This window comes from Manacus vitellinus, unplaced genomic scaffold (assembly GCF_001715985.3).
Source record: "Manacus vitellinus isolate BGI_N305 unplaced genomic scaffold, ASM171598v3 scaffold_4_pilon, whole genome shotgun sequence".
Classification (NCBI taxonomy): domain Eukaryota; kingdom Metazoa; phylum Chordata; class Aves; order Passeriformes; family Pipridae; genus Manacus; species Manacus vitellinus.
Genome location: NW_021940604.1, coordinates 40,089,294 through 40,109,982, shown reverse-complemented (window position 1 = coordinate 40,109,982; position 20,689 = coordinate 40,089,294).

The following is a 20,689-nucleotide window of genomic DNA, read 5'->3' as shown; positions in this document are numbered from 1 at the left end:
GTTAAATACGTGTTCCAGATCCCCCTGAACAAACAGTAGAACTCAGATCTAAAATGCATAGTGTCATTTTATAATAACTGTGCTAATAATTTGGACTATTAGACACTTAAAAAAACTAGGTACATCAGGTATCTATATTTGATCAAGTAAAATTAGGCGTTTAGTCTAGATTAGTCACCCTCTCACTTCTACATAATAGGAATTCCATCTGCAGGTTAAATATTTTTCACAAAACTTGGCATCCTTTGAGGTTGTTACTATTCAATCAATGAACTCTTAATAATGAACAGTGATATCATACCTGCTTAGCTTTTTAAAAAATTCTTAGCGTGTCATGCCATTAATACAAAGAGGAAGACAGATTCATCATCATACAAAAAAGTAAGTCTATTATTATCCATTTACATGCAGTATATTGGCTTCCTAAGGATTATCCACAGCATTGTTTTCAATAAGTTCTAAATAAAAATGTCTCTGATACTTATCACTGCCTCATTTTTATGTATCAAAGACATTTTTAGATTTTTTGTCTTCACTGAACTGCTGTTTAAAGAAGTAGAAGTTAGTAAATCCTCTTTTTCAAATAAGGAGCAAAAGTTCTGGGTAAAATACATAACTAGTCCAAAGCTGCTCTCATGTCTGTGAATCACCTGGGTATGAAAACTCATTTTCTTAGAGTCATTAGTGAATGTATGTAGTAGTTTTTGCTAGGATAGAGTTAATTTTCTTCACAGTAGCATGTGTGGTACTGTGGTTTGGATTTGTGTCTGGAAACAACATTGATAGCACAGGGATGTTTTTGCTATTGCTGAACAGGGTTAAGGCTTTTTCTGCTCCTCACCCCACCCCACCAGAGAGGAGGCTCAGGGTGCACAAGGAGTTTGGAGGGAACACAGCCAGGACAGCTGACCCCAACTGATCAAAGGGTTATCCCATACCATATGACATCATGCTCCACATAGCTGGAGGAAGAAGAAGGAAGTGGGAGGTGGCAATTGGAGTGATGATGTTTGTCTTCCCAAGTCAGCATTATGTGTGATGAAGCCCCACTTTCCTGGAGATGGCCGAACCCCTGCCTGTCCATGGTAAGTGGGGAGTGAATTCCTGGTTTCATTTTGCTTCCATGCACAGTTTTTGCATTATCTATTAAACTGTCAACTCATTGAGCTTTCTCACTTTTATCCTTTTAATTCTCTTCCTCACCCCACTGAGGGAGTACGAGTGAGCAGTTGTGTGGGGTTAGTTGCTGGGGTTCAACCATGACAATATATTGATTTGCAAATGTTCCGCTCTTCTTCCCCGGACTTGAAAATACCGTTGACAGTAATATCAAAGCAGACTAAAAATTTTTCTCATTTTCAGTCCTTCAAATACTCCAGAAGACAGAGTAGAGAGAACTACGAGGACGAGGCAGAAGATGGGTGCATTAGCTTTGAGTAAAGGAGGAAATTTCTGAGTGGATCAGTAGAGCATAGGACAGTTTGTTTGTTTATTTTTTAACATGTTAGAATGTATTGGTTTCAAATTGAGTAAATCTTTCTTTGTTCATGGATCATTGACTGGGTAGATTGTAACTGCTCCGTTGGAGCCATTATGCTATGTCATTTCAATCCAACCATTGAAAGTGTGTATTCATCCTCTCTGTTCCAACTCCACCAAAAATGTCATTGAAATCATTGCCTGTGTGCTCAGCATATTGTTTTTAAACTTTCACCTAATTGTTATTTTTTTTTTTAAATATCATAAGCAGTTAGGCCATGCTGTAAATGAACTGTTAAAAATGTGCGCTTTAAAAGATAAAGTGATGGTTTAAGAAAAAAAAAAATCTCTACAAGTCAAACAAAAATCATCTAGAAACCTTTTTAAAATGATATTTAATATTAAAAAATATATTACCAAGGTATAAACACGTTCTCAGACTAGGGCACTTTGCCAGGCTGTGTGGGTATGGAGCTGGTTGTCATTAGCATGCTGAGCATGCCATAGCTCTGCACTGTTTGCTACACCTGCAAATAAAGTAATGATCAGATTCAACAGAGGAAGCTCAAAGTACTTGAGAGAGGCCTTAGAGTTCATCAGCACTTGGAAAACCATAAAAAAGGAACTGAGCAGTATTTCAGGTAGAAATAATGCCCCACATGCAAGCCATGAAGGCTATCCTCCAAAGAGGATATTTCAGTCTAAACTAGGGAAAGAATATATGTGAAATATATTGCACATAATGATAATTTCCAATTTCAGATTTCTCTTCTAAAACAATCTATCTCAAGGAAATTTTCTGTGGTCCAAGTTATATCACAGTATAGAAAAATTTCCTGTTATGTCAGAAAAATCAATTACAATACAGAATTTAAATTAATATTTCCATGTTTTAGCATATGTTATTTTAGGATCCTTTCATGGCAAATGGGTCCAAACCCTTTTCCCCCTCCTAATAAAAAGGAAATGAAGGAAAGGGCACTAAACACCAGGAAATATGTGATAATTATGTCCTGTCCTGCATGTGTTGATTTTTCAGACGCAGGTAGATTCTGGTTTCTAACTAAAAACTGTATCCAATACCAAAAGGGACTATGAAATGATGTTTTATAATGGGAACAAATGTTTTCTCATAATATCTTACAGCACATCATGGAATCACAGAATGACCTGGGTTGAAAGGGGTGTTATACATATACTTCCAAACCCCCTGCCATGGGCAGGGACACCTTCCACTAGACCAGGTTGCTCAAACTCTCATCCAACCTGGCCTTAAACATTTCCAGTGATGGGGCATCTACAGCTTTTCTTGGCAACCTGTGCCAGTATCTTACCACACTCACAGCAAAGAATTTCTTCCTAATATCTAACCTAAACCTACCTTCTTTCACTTTAAAGCCATTCCCCTTTTCCTATCACTACATGCCCCTGTAAAGAGCCCCTCTCCAGCTTTCTTATAGGCCCCTTTTATGTAGTGCAAGGCTGCAATTTAGTCATCCTGAAGCCTTCTCTAGGCTGAACAATCCCAACTCTCTTAGCCTGTTTTCATAGGAGAGGCACTCTAGCCCTCAGACCATCTTTGTTGCCCTGACCTGGAGTTGCTCCAAAAGGTCTAAGACCCTCTTGTGTTGGAGACCCCAGAGCTGGACACAGTACTGCAGGTGGGGTGTCACTAGAGTGGAGCAGACAGACAGAATCACCACCTGTTGGTCACATTTTTTTAGATGCAGCTTAGGATAGAGTTTGTTTTCTGGACAGCAGATGCACATTTCCCAGCTCGTGTTGAGATTCTCATCAACCAACACCCCCACATCCTTCTCCTCAGGGCTGTTCCAAATCCATTCTCTGCCCAGCTTGCAGTGATGTTTGGAACTTTCCCAGTCAACATTCAGGACCTTGCATTTGTCTTTGTTGAACTTCATGAACAGGTCCACCTCTCAAGGCTGTCAAGGTATTCCTTTCCTCCGGCATGTCAACCACACCACTCAGCTTGGTGTTATTGACAAACTTGTTCAGGGTGAACTCAATCTCATTGTCTGTGCCACCAACAAAGGTCTTAGAAAGTGCCGATCCCAAAGCCAACCTCTGAGGAATGGTACTTTTCATTGGTCTCCACTTGGACATCAAGCCATTGACCACAATTCTTTGAGTGTGACCATTCAGCCAATTCCTTATGACAGAATGTATTCACTAAGGCTAAAATAAAGAGATTTAGGGGGAAAAGCCACCTATTTAGAATTTCACAGATACCAAAAAACAAAGGACCTCACCCAAAACACAGTGAAAATTCAGCTTTGAAATAGTTCATAATTTCCATTAGCTGTCTCCTTTTTTTATTACCCATAAGAATTGACTTTGTGGTGTGGTTCTAAGCTGTGTATTTACAAAAGAATCATGTATTTTATACTGATTAGAGAAAAAGCTCATAATAGAACACAATCTAGGGAACAAACCAGCAATTGGCATAATTGGTGAATGACCTGTCTTCTTCCTCTCTTCCCCCTGAAATTCCAGCCCCTGGAGTCATTCACTGAACAAAGGAAACCCCATTAGATTCCTATTCAAAAGGGTTAACAGTATACAAAATGTTATGTTCTCAGAAAAAAAAAAACAAAACAAAACAAAAACAAAACACAAAACAAGACGAAAATGCAGGGCTTTTACTTGTCTAGAATTTAGAACAATATTATAAATCTGGCTGCTTTTCTGAAGCTGTTACAGATAAAACTTCCAATATTCCTTTGAGACTACTCCATTGTTTCTGCTATGTCTTAGAGCAGAAGCCCAGAGTCATTCATCATCTCTCAATATGACATCTTGCTGACCAGCAAGTCACTTAGCAAAATCTCCCAGCTTGTTGGCAGTATTATATGCAAAGAGAGCAGAAAATCTCAGGGGAGAAACAGATCCTTTACTCCCCCTTTTCTCTTGTCTAAGGTGCACAGATAGCCTGAAAAACAGTTTTTAGGCATCTGTAATTGAATGTGAGATGAACTTCCACAAACTTTAATGAGAAGTAATATTACTGCCCAGGCAGCAGAAGTTAGTGCTCTGCTCCATGTCCAAAATTATTTCATTAATATTAACCAAGGATTCCAACTCTCCCCAGGCAACAATGCTGTAGTAGGGAAGAAAGATGCAAATAACTCTCACAGTCACCCATCTAATCACTGGAACGTGCAGGAATAACAAGTATAAGGAAGTGATGTTTGTCAGGTGAGGGAAATAAGTCTTTTCCACTGGGAAAATAGATTTTGTTACTGTAGTTACATATAAAATCCTTTTGTACAGTATTTTAGCATTAAAAGTGTACTTTTTTTTTGTTGCCTTTTACACTTTTAAGCAAAAAATAATTCAAAATAGAAAGAAGGCATCGATATTACAAACTTTGCATTAGAGAGTGTAAGCAATAATAAAGTCCTTTGTCATGGCCTGTGAAACTATTCTGTTCAATGATAGAGTATAACAATTTCAGAATTAAATTTTAATGTAAATATAAATATATATAAAGAAGACAGAAGCATCATGAGGACTGTTTTGAAGAGCAGGCAAGTGAGCTTTCAAGGGCAGTGGAAGACCATAATTTCCAAGGTAGCCGTGCAAGTTGTTCAACATGAGGCTGAGACATCCTGAAGCTTGTGAGGGCACAGATATATACTAGTACCTTATCTGATCCTTACCATCCTTTGAATAGCTCCATTCTAATCTTTGTATGGGACAAAGCTGATCTAGAGACCCCCCCGTAACAGTATAATTTTATGTGCACACTTCTTTAAATTCCTCTCTTATTTTTATCATATTACCTAAAACAGGTGTTTGTTTTTAGTGAAAGCACTTTACATGTTACAATTTAGAACCAACACATTTGACACTACAGGTCCCCAGCCATCATATGTTTGCAATGAAAAGGCCCAGCATGACAGTTAACATGTATCTATCCATAGCATTTGGCTATACATAAAATATATATTATTTGTATGTTGAATGTGTGTGTACATTATCAAAATCTGAGTCTAGCAGACTAACGTTTCTTTCATACTAGTCACAGAGGGCTTATTGCCTTCGGAATTGTTACCTAATAACTTCCACTACTGCAGAAGACTTCAAAAAGCTGTCTGGAGTCCCATATGTAAGGATTTTTAAAATCATTTTATTTTACCCAGTTTGCCTTGGAGGAAGAAAGTGGTGACCCTGCTGTACTGATTCATAGAATATTTCCAAACATGGGGGCTTATTATTGATTGTGAAGTTTGGCAATACTTTATAAGGATTGGTAACAAATTATACACTCCTACACACAATTTCCATCTTCCAGGAGAAGAGACTGGGTTTGACAGTATGGGGAAATGAAAGAATTTATTATCAAAATGTTCTTCAAAATGGATTATCAGGTATGTTAGATATGCTGCCAGTTACTGTGAAGCCAGAGTATAAAACTTAAAGACTCTTGGGTAGAGCAGGAGCAGCAGATGGCTTTGTTAATTTTGCATCTCATCCAGGGACTGTTGTGTGTCTCCCACTGCTGTGACTGTCTCCCAGTTCCCCTTTGACCCTCTGATTCCTTCTTCTGAACATCCCTTCACTTCCATTTCTTCATCCTGTCCCAGCCACATTTTCATCATTGTATCTCCAATCGATTTCTAGAAGCTCCCTGGCAGCACATCACCCTTGCAAAATTAATTTCCTACCCCTTCCAATCTTTGAGGTGTACGCCTGAAAACTGTCTCACTGGAATATATATAATAAAATAAATTGTCAAAAGACAGACACATTAGAAAGGATAAATATATGAGCATTTAAGGACTTAATTTTTAGCTTAAACCTATATACATTAGTGACTTGGTCACTGCAGTGCTGTTGTAATGACTAACCACTAGAATCTTCCCTCAGCATATGACTCACCAGCCTTGAGTCAGGTGTGGAGACATGAAGCCTGTAAAGCACCTACAAAAAACCACTGCTGTGCTGGAAGTCAAGAGTAAGTAAAAGTGTAAAGGAAAATCCTCTCCTCTCTGTGCTATGGGGGAACATTCTTTCAATGACAGGCTCCCATCTTCCCCCATGGTACTTCTTTCTCCCTCACCCTATATTTTTAACATAGAACCAAATAAATGAGTTGTCTGGATTATTCTTTTAAAAAGCCTCTCACCTGGGGAGGGAACTGGAGGCTTGGGACACTATCGCTCTTTTGCATATAAAGCTCTGCACAAGGCTCAGTATGATAAAATTTGCTCAGGCTATACTCTCCTTCTGCAAGACAAAACAGCTCAGCTTTCAGAAGGCCTGAAAATGGTCCCAATTCCTGAGTAGGCTGTTATCTGGTGGTTGAAGTACTCCCCAGAGAGTAAAGAAATATAGATTTATTTGCATATAAGATGTCAGCCAGGAAAATTCTGGTTTTTTTCCTTGTGCGTTCATTCAGATTTTGGGTTTAGTATTTCTTCCTCTATGATTAATCCAGCATCCTTGCCCTGTTTCATTCCATAAAATCTTTGCTCCATTCTGAACATAAGATGAATACCCTTAGCAACTTTTAATCTATTATTTATTATTAAACCACATAATTTTATTATTTATAGCTTTTCTTATAAAGTATCTTGGGACGCATTTATATGAAGTGCTATTCAAAATAAAATTGTATTGCACTGAAGAACAGTTCTCATTTATTTTTTAATAATTATTTGATCTTGCCTTGATTTACTGAGTCACTAAGGCATCTTATTCCTGGTGATTTAAGGGATGCTGTGAAGTTAAAACTCATATAAACTCAGATCCTTAGCTAATGTAGTCGGCAAAGTTCCAATGCAACCAATGGAGGCCTGCCAATTCACACTAGTTCTGTCCTACTGTAGTTTTAAAAATCTTTCCTCATTTATGTTTTAAATGACACTTTAGATGCCAAATAACTCCTTTAATCTACATTGCTTGCCGCTATATAGAGTTTATTTTTTCCATTTCATCTTACTTAGACAGGTAAATCAGACTGGTTTATTTCTAAAAGCCTTTCTGTTCTGCCTCTGATATAATACTACAATTTTGAAATGTTTTCACTGCTAACTCTGCAGGGAAATGTAATAAAATTGAAGCTATATGTTTTGCAAATTTTATGGATATGCTTTTGTCAAATCATAGTCACTGGGAACTTCCTTATTAATATAACATTATAGTGATCATTCTCAAACTCTCTAAGAAGAATATAAAATAATATACACATAAGATAACCCAAGTTTTTGAGTGAATGAATAATTTTAGGTGCCTCCATTTGCAGATACACAAACTGAGAAATCATAGGGACACTTGATTCATCAAGATTCTGAAAAGTGGCATAAATTGTGCATATAAAGAGGGACTCTCAGGGTGAGAAAAAATACAGTGAGAAAGCACTTTTTCCATGTATGAAAAAAAAAGTAGGTGCTATTCTACATTTATCTACCTAACCTGTTTTTACAATTTTTTATTAATATTGACAGGAAGTTGTTACTAGTACGCATGGCATAACAGACATCCTAAGACTATCTAGTGCTGTGAAATATAGTTCTGCATTTTGATAAGCTCCATAACTACTTCAGTAGTGCTCTTCATATCTCTAACTTCACCTTCAGTAGCATCCCTAATTTTATCCTCTCTCTTTAACATGACTGCCTACTTGAAATTTTAAATTGTATTATTTTAATAGTTCCCTGGGACCACAAATATACAATTTACTTCAGGTACAGAATGCATATATGGTGAGTTTGCCCTGGCTGGATACCAGGTGCCCACCAAAGTGGCTCTATCACTACCCTCCTCAGCTGGACAGAGGAGACAAAATATAATGAAAGGCTCGTGAGTCGAGAGAAGGGCAGGGGGAGATCACTCACCAGTTACCGTCAAGGGTAAAACAGACACAACTTGGAGAAAATTAATTTATATGCCCATCAAATCAGAGTACAAGAATGAGAAATAAACCCAAATCTTAGAAAAACCTTCCCCCACCTCTCCCTTCTTCTTAGGCTTAACTTTACTCCTGGTTTACTCTGCCTCCTCACCTCAGCATGAGGGGACAGTGTAGAAGCCCAAAGGGGCTAATGCGTATGTCTCAAACACCGATAGCTGGATAGCTGTGGAACCAACCAAGTATTGTTGGTAAGAACATGTTCTGAGAAAGAACTGGATGTGGCTGGAGAAAGGGGCCATACAGAGGTAAGACAGTACTTTTCTGGGACAAATGTCCTTGTTATGGCTCCTGGAAATAAGCACAACACAGTACAGCTCAAGCACAGGAATGAGGTTGAGAAGCAGACATGGACTACCAAGTAAAGACAGACCCAATTGGGGGGGATCAAGAGCACCAAAGATCCCCAGAGTCCTCCAACCCATTTCCAGAAAGTCTAGAAGAACAAACTTAAGCATGATAACTAATTTGCATAGAAAACAAGAAACAGCTTTGGGAGAGGAATTTTATCTATGTATCTATATATCTATATATTTATCTATCCATTCATCCATCCATCTATCTATCCCCCCATGAAGCCCAGGCAGAAACCCCAGGATCCTGGACACCCCCTCAACTGGATTGATGATGGAGCCAGGACTGATGATCTTTCCTGCTTTCTTCCTTTCTTTCTTTCTCTCTCCCTCTCTTTGATCTCTCTCTCTTTTCGCTTTCACCCTAACCCTTATTCAAAACCCACCACTGTGTATTTATGCTATCAGATAAGGAACTAACACACCAGTTTAACATTCCATGCCAAGAGTAAAATTTACTAATAAAACTTTGTCAGTTTTTTGCACGTTCTGCCTTTTGTCCTTTCTTTTTGAGCACAAGCATTGACAAATCTCGGGAGCTCCCTTGCCCTTAAGGGTGAGATGCCACACACAGGGAATGGGGATTACAGTCAGTTCATCACATGTCTCTGTCATTCCTTCCTCCTCAGGGGGAGGACTACGTATACTCTTCCTCTGTTCCAGTGTGGAGTGCCTCCAATGGGAGACAGTTCTCCACAAACTTCTCCAACATGAGTCCTTCCCACAGGCTCCAGTTCTTCATAAACTGCTCCAGCGTGGGTCTCTTCCACAGGGTGCAGTCCTTCAGGAATAGATTGCTCAGGCATGAGTTCTCCACAGGATCACATGTTCTGCCATGAACCTACTCCAACACAGGCTTCCCACAGGGTCACAACCTCCTTTGGGCATCCACCTGCTCCAGTGGTCTTCCTCATCATGATCTTCATTATGGGCTGCAGAGTAATGTCTGCTCTAGTGCCTGAAGCATCTCCTCCCCCTTCTTCACTGACCTCAGTGTCTGCAGAGCTGTTTTTCTCATATATTCTTACTGATCGCTCCCATCAGGGTTGCACAGGTGGTTTTCACTCTTCTTATGTTTTCCCAGATCGGTTACCACTGTCACTGGTGAACTTGGTCTTGGCCAGCAGTGGGTCTGTCTTGGACCCAGCTGGCATTGGTTCTATCAGAGACAGGAAAAGTCTTGAGTAGCTTTTTACACAAGCCAACCCTGTAGCCCCTCCAATACCAAAACCTTGCCATACAAATGTAAGTAAAAATTCCTTATTAATTAAGTAGCATCTTGGCAGCATTATTTTCAGACTTTTTTACTGTAGTGAATCAGTATCACAGTCAAGTATAATGGAATTTGGTGTTTCAATTTAATATAAGCATGAAAGAAACTACATTGCACCATATATCTTCAGACTAACATCAATACAAAGATCTGAGAGCTGCTTACTTCATTGAAGGCATATTGTTCCCTTAAATTTTGTTATGGTTTAGCCCCAGCTGGCAACTAAATTTCACCCAGCTGCTTGCTCTGGTGAGATGAGGGAGAGATCAGAAAGGTAAAAGCGAGAAAACTACCGGGTTGAGAAAAAGACAGTTTAACAGTAAAGCTGAAGCCACCTGTGCAAGCAAAGAAAAACCAGGAATTCATTCACCATTTCCCATTGTGATAGTTTCAGGGCAGGCAGGTGTATGAAGGACCAGGAATCAGATTGGGAAAAATTTCAGAAGTGGAAAAAGATGTACAGTGATCGAAAGGACTTTATGATACAGACTTTACAGTTATTATGTATATACACATTGTATGCTTCCCCAGAATTTGTATTTCCTGGGCATGTTAAGGCTTGTCCTCTTCCCTGTTTTCCTGCGGATTGGCTGGAGAAGCTGCAGAGAGGAGACAGCCTCCATTCGCCCCTTCTCTCCCCGGTTCCTCCCACATTCCTCCCTCTTTTGCCGGTGTCCCTGTCCTGGTTTGTCCCCCCCCTTGTCTGTCTCATGCTCTGCCCTATGTTCTGGCCCTTTCCCCTCCCGAGCTGATAAAAGACCTTGTGCACACATGAATAAAAGATTCTACTTGCACCCTACCTTGTGTCCCGGACCCATGCTGTGCCATGGTCCCATCCCCCCTTCGGACCGCAGCACGGGTGTTCAGTCATCTCCAGGAAAGTGGGGCTTCTTAATGCATAACAGTAACTTGGGAAAGCAAACAACATCACTCTGAGTGTCCTCTCTTTACCTTTTCTTCCCCCAGCTATATATGCTGGCATGACACCATATGGTATGGAATGTCCCTTTGGTCATTTGGTGTAAGCTGTCCTGGCTGTATTCCCTCCAAGCTCCATGTGCAACCCCAGCCTCCTCACTGCTAGAGTGATGTGAGGAGCAGAAAAGGCCTTAACCCTGCTCAACAATAGCAAAAACTTCCCTGTTTTATCAACATTGTTTCCAGCATAAATTCAAAACATAGCTCCATACTAGAAACTGTGAAGAAAATTAACTCTATCACAGCCAAAACCAGCACAAATGGTTGTTATTTTTGCTATAGAACTGGAAATTGATTTAAAAGAAATGTTCTGACAATTCTAACACATTACTTCTGGGGTTTGATTTTTTTTTAAAAAAAGACTAATCTTCAGTTAGAAATGTTATCGATACTGCATTTTTTATTTTATCGCTTTTCTGGGGAAACTTATTTGCTGGTACTATTTTGACAAGCTTTTTTAATTGGTTAACATAAAATGTAAAAATATGGTAAAAATCTCAGTAGATCATTTTTCAAGTAAGAGAACCAGCAGAGAGCAGAAACACACATGAAGCCAGGAGCTCCTTTTGGTCTTGCAAATTCATCAGCAAGAAATAAATATTTTAACTTTTCACACATGTCCTCATTTCAGCTGGTAGAGAGTTAACTCTCCTCCTAGTAACTGGTACAGTTATATTTTTGTTTCAGAGAATAATGTTGATAACGCACTGATGTTTTGGTTTTCTGCAGAATACTGCTTAACATGAAGCAAGGACCTTGCAGTGTCTCATGCTCTGCCAGAGAGGAGGTGCAGATGAAGCCAGGGGGAAGCATAGCCAGGACCTGAACAAGCCAAAGGGCTATTCCATACAATGGAACATCATGCTTAGTATATATAAACTGAGGGGAGTTGGCCAGGAGAGGCCAATCACTGTTCGGGAACAAGCTGGGCATCAGTCAGTGGGTGGTGAGCAATTGTATCATGCATCACTTGTTTTTCATGGGGTTTATTTCTTTCCTTTTAACTTTATTTTTTCCCCCATAATTGTTCTTAGCTTAGCTCACAGATTTCACCTATTTCTTATTCTCTTCCCCATCCCACCAGGGTAGGGAGAGTGAGTGTCTGCATGGTGCTTAGTTGCTGGGTCAGGTTAAGCCATGACAGTATTTTACTTTATAGCAAACTAGTGCATTTGAGAATGATTAAATTTAAAATTGTGATCAATCCTAATCGTAAAGAAACTGAGTGAACCACTCCCGTGTTAAATTTCAGGAACTAGTAGGTATTAAAAGCCAAGTTAGTCACAGGATTCACAGTAAGAGAAGAGAAATAGGTACTGCTGGCATGCACTTCATCAAATCAAAAGCAGAACTCTGAAATGGATCTAAAATTTCCATTCATTATAAAAAATCCTTGGATGACTAACTCAGCTGTTAACATATCTAGAGCAGGACAAAGTTTAAGATTAAAACATTTATATTTAGGTGCATAAATTAAAGTGTCTACAGACATATGAGCTGTCAAGTCTTACATTGTAGATAATGGAGATCTAGTAAATGCCGTTGGTGTATTTAAGAGAGTGAGCTTATCAGCAATATGGTGTTTTCTTTAGGATCAATTTTATTTTGAGCCACACTGCTCTCCACACTCTATTGGCTAAGCCTTTCCTGTCTGAGAGCTTAGTTAACTAACATGATTACCCACTATCATACAGGTGGTTACATACTCGTTAATTTATCTCAGATTGTATCTTACACCATTGAATAAGGTTTAGTTACCTAAATATGGATGTTTCATATCAGTAAAGCCCCACCACATATACATATTGGTGCTGCTGCTGGGCTGCAAGATGTAACATGGGACCTGTGGGAGCCTGTGTCCTTTGGGCACAGCAGCTTGAAGCCAGAAAGGTACCCAGCGACATCTCATACGACACTGGAAATTTGTGTTTAGGCGAACTCTTTTGGTCTTTCACTTAACCATATGATAAATCCTTGTTTGTTATTGATACCCATACATTGTTCGATAAGGATTGTAGTACAGGATGACAATCCCACTTCTGAAATAGTATGGCTTCCCTGATGAGAAATCTGAATTTGAGTGAGTCTAACCTAGGCTACGGAAAGGGTTAAGCTGTATATCTCACAACCAACCCTTTAGTATTATAAAAATGTTTTTATATACATATGTATATACATATTTTTTTAATATAAATTTAAATTTTTTTTCAGTCAACTATGGCTAAGCTTCTGCTGTCTGTATACAGAAGACTGAAGAAAATGAGTAACTGTAAATTAGAGCTGTGGGAGGCAGGCACACACACAAAACCCAGCATATTAGAGTGGTTTTTTTCTTCTTATATATCATGGCATATTATTTCCATATTTGAAATGAGTTTATATCTCATCAACCAAGTCAAATATATTTTAGTTCTTCTGCCTCTAGAGATGCAGCTAATTATCATTTCTAGAGGGGCTCAATAATGGAAAATCAAATAAAAACTTGCACTGCTGGTATATTTCAGAATTTTGTATACAAAATTCATAGTGAACTGGCACAGTCAGTTATTGGACTGCATAAACAAATCTGTTCTATTGGGTAACAGACAGAAACTTTTCTCTCTAGGCCCTGTTTTTACCTTTTCCCAAAGTGTTGAAGAAAGATTAAACAGATTTACAAGGGTTTTAAGCAGTGTCTGTACAGTAACATAACTTCCAGAGTAATCTTGAGGCATGTGTACAGACATATATATAAAAATATAGCCAAAGTTTCTTAGAAGCTTACAGAGTTGTTATCAGTTTACAGCTATGCACACTGTATGATGACATCTAAAACTGTGATCTATAAAAATGAATTTCCTGATTATAGAACTGTGAATCTGCAGAAAATATGGATGAGAAAGAGTGTTTCTTGTCAAGTTTTGCCTCTACCTGTTCTAATTTCCATGGATCAAATAATTTTGTTTCGGTATTCCCTACAAAAAAAGATGCAAGATGGAGCCCTTGCAGACATGCCTGCTAACTTTCAATTAGCTAATCCAGGTATCAATTAGTATAAATATAGCATAGTAAAATGACAGACTTTTGTGAGACTCATTTGTTTTTTAGGTAACTATCTCATGGTGGATTCTTTGCTACTATACAAGATTATAACTAGTACATGGACTAATAAAAAAACTAGCTCAAGATACATACACAAGATTCAGTCACAAATTTGGCTGGATCATAGCATCATAGAATAGTTTGGGTTGGAAGGGACCTATAAAGGTCATCTAGTCCATCAATATAGTTTTAATTTTGGCATCTAAATATGCTCCACTTTGCATGAAGTAAATAAATAATTTTTCACCCACAGAAAGAGAATAAGTGTGAACTATTTCTCATTTCTTTAGAGCAACCAGCTGGCAGGCAGAGGCATGGATCCCACCCCTGCTGCACAGACAGGATAGGGCAGTGGGAAGGCTGCTTTGTGAACAGGATAGAGGTAAACACACTGGTGCTCAAAATTTAGCATCTAGCTATTCAGTTTGGCATAAACTTAGGAGCATATAGTTAAGGCCCATAAAAACTCTCCAGGGAAGAGAGACTAGCATATAACCTGTTTAGATCTAGAAAGCACCTCAATGATGACTTTAAAGCTCTAAATTTTGGATTTAGAAGTCCAATCTGCACCCCATAGGTACATCCCCCTCTCCTTCTTCTTTAATCCTCTGTCTGTCTATAACATTTAAAAAGTAAAATCTCTCATTTAGTCAATCTTCATAACACTGATAGACATTACCACAGTAGCTAATCACAGTAAGAGTTCCATTTATCTCTCGTAAAGCTCTAAGCATAAACACATATATTTGACCCAAGGTGACTCCAAGGATATCTGCAGTCTGAAATGCTAAAACGATGTTGTAAAAAACTCCTAAGTAATCTTTGATTAAAGCAGAAGATCTAGAGAGGTACGTGTGGGAACAGCATTAATACAAAATTAGTTCAGTCAGATCAATTCCTTTGCTATGCATATAAAATAAATTCATCATGACGGGACAATTGTTACCAAAATATTTCTGAAACTGACTAAACATGACAAGTAAACAAAAAAAGGCATCTGTAAGGAGTAATTTAAAAAGTTTATCACTTGAAGGAAAAAATGTAAAGACCAAAGGGCCATGGTCTGCATTAAGTGATATCCAAATAAAGCCACAGCAATTATTCCAACTTTTTGGGTGCTATAACTTTCTTGCACTAATAATTAAACTCTTCATTTTCTTATTCTAGAAATGCAAGCAACACTTTAATGTATACCACTTGGACCACTGAAACACTGCCACTCCCTCAGAGGACCTTTCCAGGAATACCTCTTTCCATCCTGAAAGATGAAGCTACTTCAAGAGAATAGGTGATAGAATGAAGGACATTAAAGTATAGTTCACATTCCTGTAGGCAAGACATGATGGTTTTTGTCCCTCACAAAAAAGAAACCATATGTGCTCCAACAATAGCTTTTCCAACTATTTTTCTAAGTTTTAATAAGAAGGGGACACTGCCTTTCCCACTTACTCTCTTGAAAACAATATTTTTCCAGGGAAAAAATCTAAAATTTCCTTTTTTCAAGTCATTTGTACATCAAATGAGTGGGCACAGTTTTATTTGTTTACTTGAGAAGAAAATTGTTTAAGAATCAAAAGAAAACTTGTTCAGAAATTTCTCAGTCTTCACTGTAGAGTTATAATTCTCTGATAACAAGGAATAACAAAGCTAACTTAGACAAAAGTTTAATTGTAACAACACTGCAACCCCCCTACATATTTCACTAATGATAGTAATTGAAACAGTGTTTACTTAACTCTCACTATAATTGCACTTCTAAATCCCAAGGAACCACAGTCATTTGGTTTGTGAAGATGTGCTTTAATACCAAGAGAATGTAACGTCAGAAAATGGAATAATAAATTTGACTTTAGATAGATAAGCTATGCTCAAAGACCTGCCTAAGCCAAGTTTATCCTGGGTACTACCAATAAAAATATGTTGACACTAAGAGAAGTATAGTTTTCTCAGTGGTCTGATTGTAAAGCAACTGATTCCACCAACTACTTATTCTAAGGACGTTATGTACCTTAGTATGACAGTACAGCATATCCTTTGCTATTTTGCCATAAAGTCTTATGTTAGTGATATGTTTTCACAGTTTTGTACTCCTAAAAACCTCATATTCAAATATCACTATAAATTTCAAGACATTTGTAGATAAGACAGTGCCATTTGCCAATGTGAATTCAAGGGCTTTTTTATTAAGATGCTCATAAAAAATATATGTAGACAACATTTATTATTAAAAAAATGCATACCCTATTTGCAGAGGCTTTGGAAAGGTAGTATATACGTACACAAATACAAACATTCAAAACTCTACGGGGTTTTGGCTCCTGAGTCTGTTATATATTTGGTGGTTTGGAATCAAATTGGTGCTTCAGCCTGTAATTCAGTAAGATATGATGGAAACAGCTTTATACCCAAAAGTCCATTACAACTTTCCTAAACACTAAAGTGTATCTTAAAGGCTGGCTTTTGAAAAACAAAACAACTAGTTATGAAATGTTAACTAACAAACACTGATGACCATAATATTAAATGGAAACTGGTTTTTAAGACCTCTCAATCATGATTACCACAGGATTGCAGATCTAGTCATGTTCTCATCTGAAGTGTCCAAATTTTGTTGACAGGTAATGAGAATCTAATCAGGTCCTTTATCTGCTGCTTAGGATATTGGCTGGGTCCAAGGAACACTTCTATGGAAGAGATAACAGAGAAAGGGATTTTCAGGGACTTCAGAAAATGTTGCCTTTCAGCATGGCACATTTTGTGCTGCTTTGTGAAGGGGACTGGATATCTGGTAAATAAAATAGATAGTTCTGAAAACCAAACAAAAGTGACAAATTATGCATGGATGAAACTTAAAAGGGAGGGAAATAGAGTTCTTTGCTTGGTAGCTCGGGGACTGTCTCCCATATGGTTCTCTTCATGCTCATTCCCTTTTTCTTTATTTTCAATCCTGCTAGAAGATAAACTCTCAAACAAAAATCCTTCTGTTCAGATTTTCTAGATAGTCATTTTCAAATCTCAATTTTTTTTGTTTTAACAAAAAATATTATATTACAGGCATTCTGGCCTTTGAAGAAGCCAAAATACCATTGAACATATGTTATGCAGTACATTTAAGTCAGTGTTTCTTAAAATAAATTGAAGTTTCCAGCTTTTTCTTCTGTAGAAAATCTTTCAAATGTTCAGTGTTTCCAGCTTTTTTGATTGTATAAAAAGCAAATCATGTGCTTTACCACATCATTCTTGCAGAAGTGGTTTGATCTTAGCACTTATAAGGAACCTTCAAGCAAAAGGGAAGTAAAGATTAAAAGAAGATGGAGCTGGAATATCTTGCATTTTGTTTGTTTTTCCTCATGACAAATTAAAAAAAGAGATTCTTATAAATTGAAATAGTGCATAAGCATGTTGCTGATGTGCTGCCAAAATAAGTAATGTATCCTATAAATATTCTTTAATTCTTGTACCATTTATTCATTCATCACTCCTTAATTTTCTTACGATTAGTGGTTAAGAAACGTAGATATTAAGTTTAAAGAGAAAGAAGACAAGCACGACCTGGCAATCAACTAATACTTTTAGATGTTATTCTCCAGTAAAGAAATACTACTTGAGATGCTATTTTTATTGTTTCCCCTCCACGTATGTTACACAGATACAAGCATATATGTGCTCACAAAGCTCATTCATCAGGTCATAGGTTCTACATTTTCTGGATATATTAATAGGAGTTAGGGCTTTTAAAAGCATAAGACTTTTGTGTTTAGAGGTGAAGAAAACTCTACTAAAAAATTGAAGAGGAGGTGAGAGGATGAGAGGGGAGGTAGATGCCCCATCCATGGAAACATTCAAGATCAGGTTGACGGGGCTAAGAGCAAACTGATCTCGTTGAAGATGTCCCTGCTTGTTGCATGGGAGTTGGACTGGATGATCTTTAAGGGTCCCTTTAAATCCAAACTATTCTATGATGGTTCTATCATTGATGGTTCTATGATTGTCTATTCTATATTAACACTGAAAATGGGTCTTTTTTTTTCTAGTTGTAAGAACGTTGTTCACCTTGCTATGTTCTCACCAATTTGTTTGGTTTGTGTAACTACTACCAAGTATATTGCCATACTTGGTTCACATTCCTCCTTGAAAGTCAGGTCAGTTTTTTTCCTTTCTTGCCCATGCCCATCAGGGCCCAGACTCCTAGGTACAGTAGAAAGTGGCAATGAAAGACAGATCCACTACCAGCCAAAGCCAAGCCCATCAGCAATAGTGGTAGTGCCTCTGGGATAACATAGTTAGGAAGGGTGAAAAGGAAAACAAATGGGCAACTGCACCAGGAGTGAGGAGTGAGAATATGAGACAAACAGCCCTGCAGTCCCTAAGGCTGGTGAAGAAGGAGGGAGAAAAGGTGGTCCAGGCATTGGAGCAGAGATTCCCTGTCGAGGTCCATGAAGGAGCTGATATCCACCTGCAGCTCAGGAAGGACCCTACACCAGAGGTGGCAGATGGACACACAGGAGGCTGTTATCCCATGTGAAGCCCATACTGGAGCAGGTTCTTGTCAGGACCTGTGACCCTGTGGAACCCATGCCAGAGCAGGTTTGCTGTCAGAACTTGTGGCCCTGTGGGAGACCATGCTGCAGCAGTCTGTTCTTAAAGGTCTGCACCCCATGGAAGAGACCCCCTCAGGAGCAATTGGTGAAAAATTGAAACATGGAAAGGACTGAAGTTGGAGAAGTTCATGGAGGACTCTCTCCCATTGTGGAGAGCACAGAAGCAGAGGAAGAGTGTGAGGAGTCCTTCCCCTAAGGAGGAAGGAGCAGCAGAGACAATGTACGATGAATTTACTGCAATCTCTGTTCCCCATCCCTCTCTGCCACTGGTGGGGAGAGGAAGTGGAGAAAATCGGGACTAAAGTTGAGCCTGGGAAGAAGAGAGGAGTGGGGAAAAAGGTGTTTTTAAGATTTGTGTCTATTTCTCATAATCCTACTCTGATTTGATTTGCAATCAACTCAATTAATTTATTTTCCCAAAGTTTTGTCTGTTTTGCCCATGATGTTAATTGGTGAGTGATCTTTCCCTCTCCTTATCTGGATCTGCAAGCCTTTCGTTATATTCTGTGTCCCCTGACCAGCTGAGAGGGTGAATGACAGAGCAGCTTTGGTGGGCACCTGGCATCCAGCCAGAGGAAACCCAGCACACAGGTACCTGATCAACTGATATTTATTAGTAGTGGTTCAAAATTTGCATGAATTTGATTCCTTATGCTCAATGACAATAAAATACTTCCTGAATACAAATTTCAAATTGCAGTATTTTTCATTCCTGATTAATTGCCATTTAATTAAATCCATAATGGAATGGAATATGAACTATGTCACCAAATCAAAAGGAAAAGGGTCAGAAAACAAAAAAATATGAAGAGGGAAGACTGACAGGTTTGATAAACTGAGAGACTTATTTTTTTTATTTTGAAGATACTGTTTGCAATATCTCCCAGAAGTAATACAAAATGATACTCAAAATAGGAAGTAAAAATACTATAGATCAGAATAAATTTTCTGGTTTCATTACATTGTCCTATACTTCAGGAACTGTGCTAGTGAAATGAATAGAACTATTTGCTTAAGCAAAGAAGTGTAGCTTAGCTCATAATACTCACTCTTCTGGCAGTCTGAATTCTCCAGCAGTTTTAAAAAGAAAAAAACTGAAGAAAAAAGAGCAAATATAACTTATTAATATGTTCTATATATCAAATACACTGTTACCCAAGGAGCTATCACAAAGTACTTTGAAATGGTTGTTCCTCTACTAAAAAACAGTCCCAGGGTTCATAAAAAATAATAAATGTTATTTCAGCAGTATTAATTTCATTCAGTTTTCTCTGACCTTGAGAGAAGTGTTCAAATTCTTGTCTAATAGGGTCATATTTTTGCATCCTTGTGCAACACTAAAAAATTAGATTCCAAAAGTAGTGTTGCATTATAGGCAAGGAGATAGTAACAAATCTCAGTAAGTTCTGGGGTTTAGTTAAAAATGTTGAGTTTTACAAACCTTTTTCATTTCCATTCTTCCATCTGACATGTAACACAAAATCAACTGTTCAGTCTTTACAACTACACATGGGAAGACTATTAGGCAACGGGAGAAATATCAATAATTGTTATTTAACCTCATAACTCATCTTTCAAAGTAATTTTCAGAGTTGAAGTTGGCCAAATAGGTGCAATGCAGCTTGAAGGGTGCAAATTAAGAAAATGTGTATGAAAGTAAGCAGCTACTCTATCACTGCTTCAAGCCCATTATCTCTGCCCTATCAGTGAGAAATACTGTGTTTTCCAAACAAACCTTTGTTGAGAAGCTGGATCAGTTGTGTAAGAGGAGTTCACCACCACTGTGATGCTCCTGACTGTACCATGCTTAACAGACATATCTGAGAAGGGAGAATACAGAGAGTATATGACAAATACAGGTTTAGGAAGGGCAGGTCCTGTCTGACCAACCTGATCTCCTTTCATGATCAGGTGACCCGCCTGGTGGATGAGGGGAAGGCTGTGGATGTGGTCTATCTGGACTTCAACAAAGACTCTGACACTGTCTCCC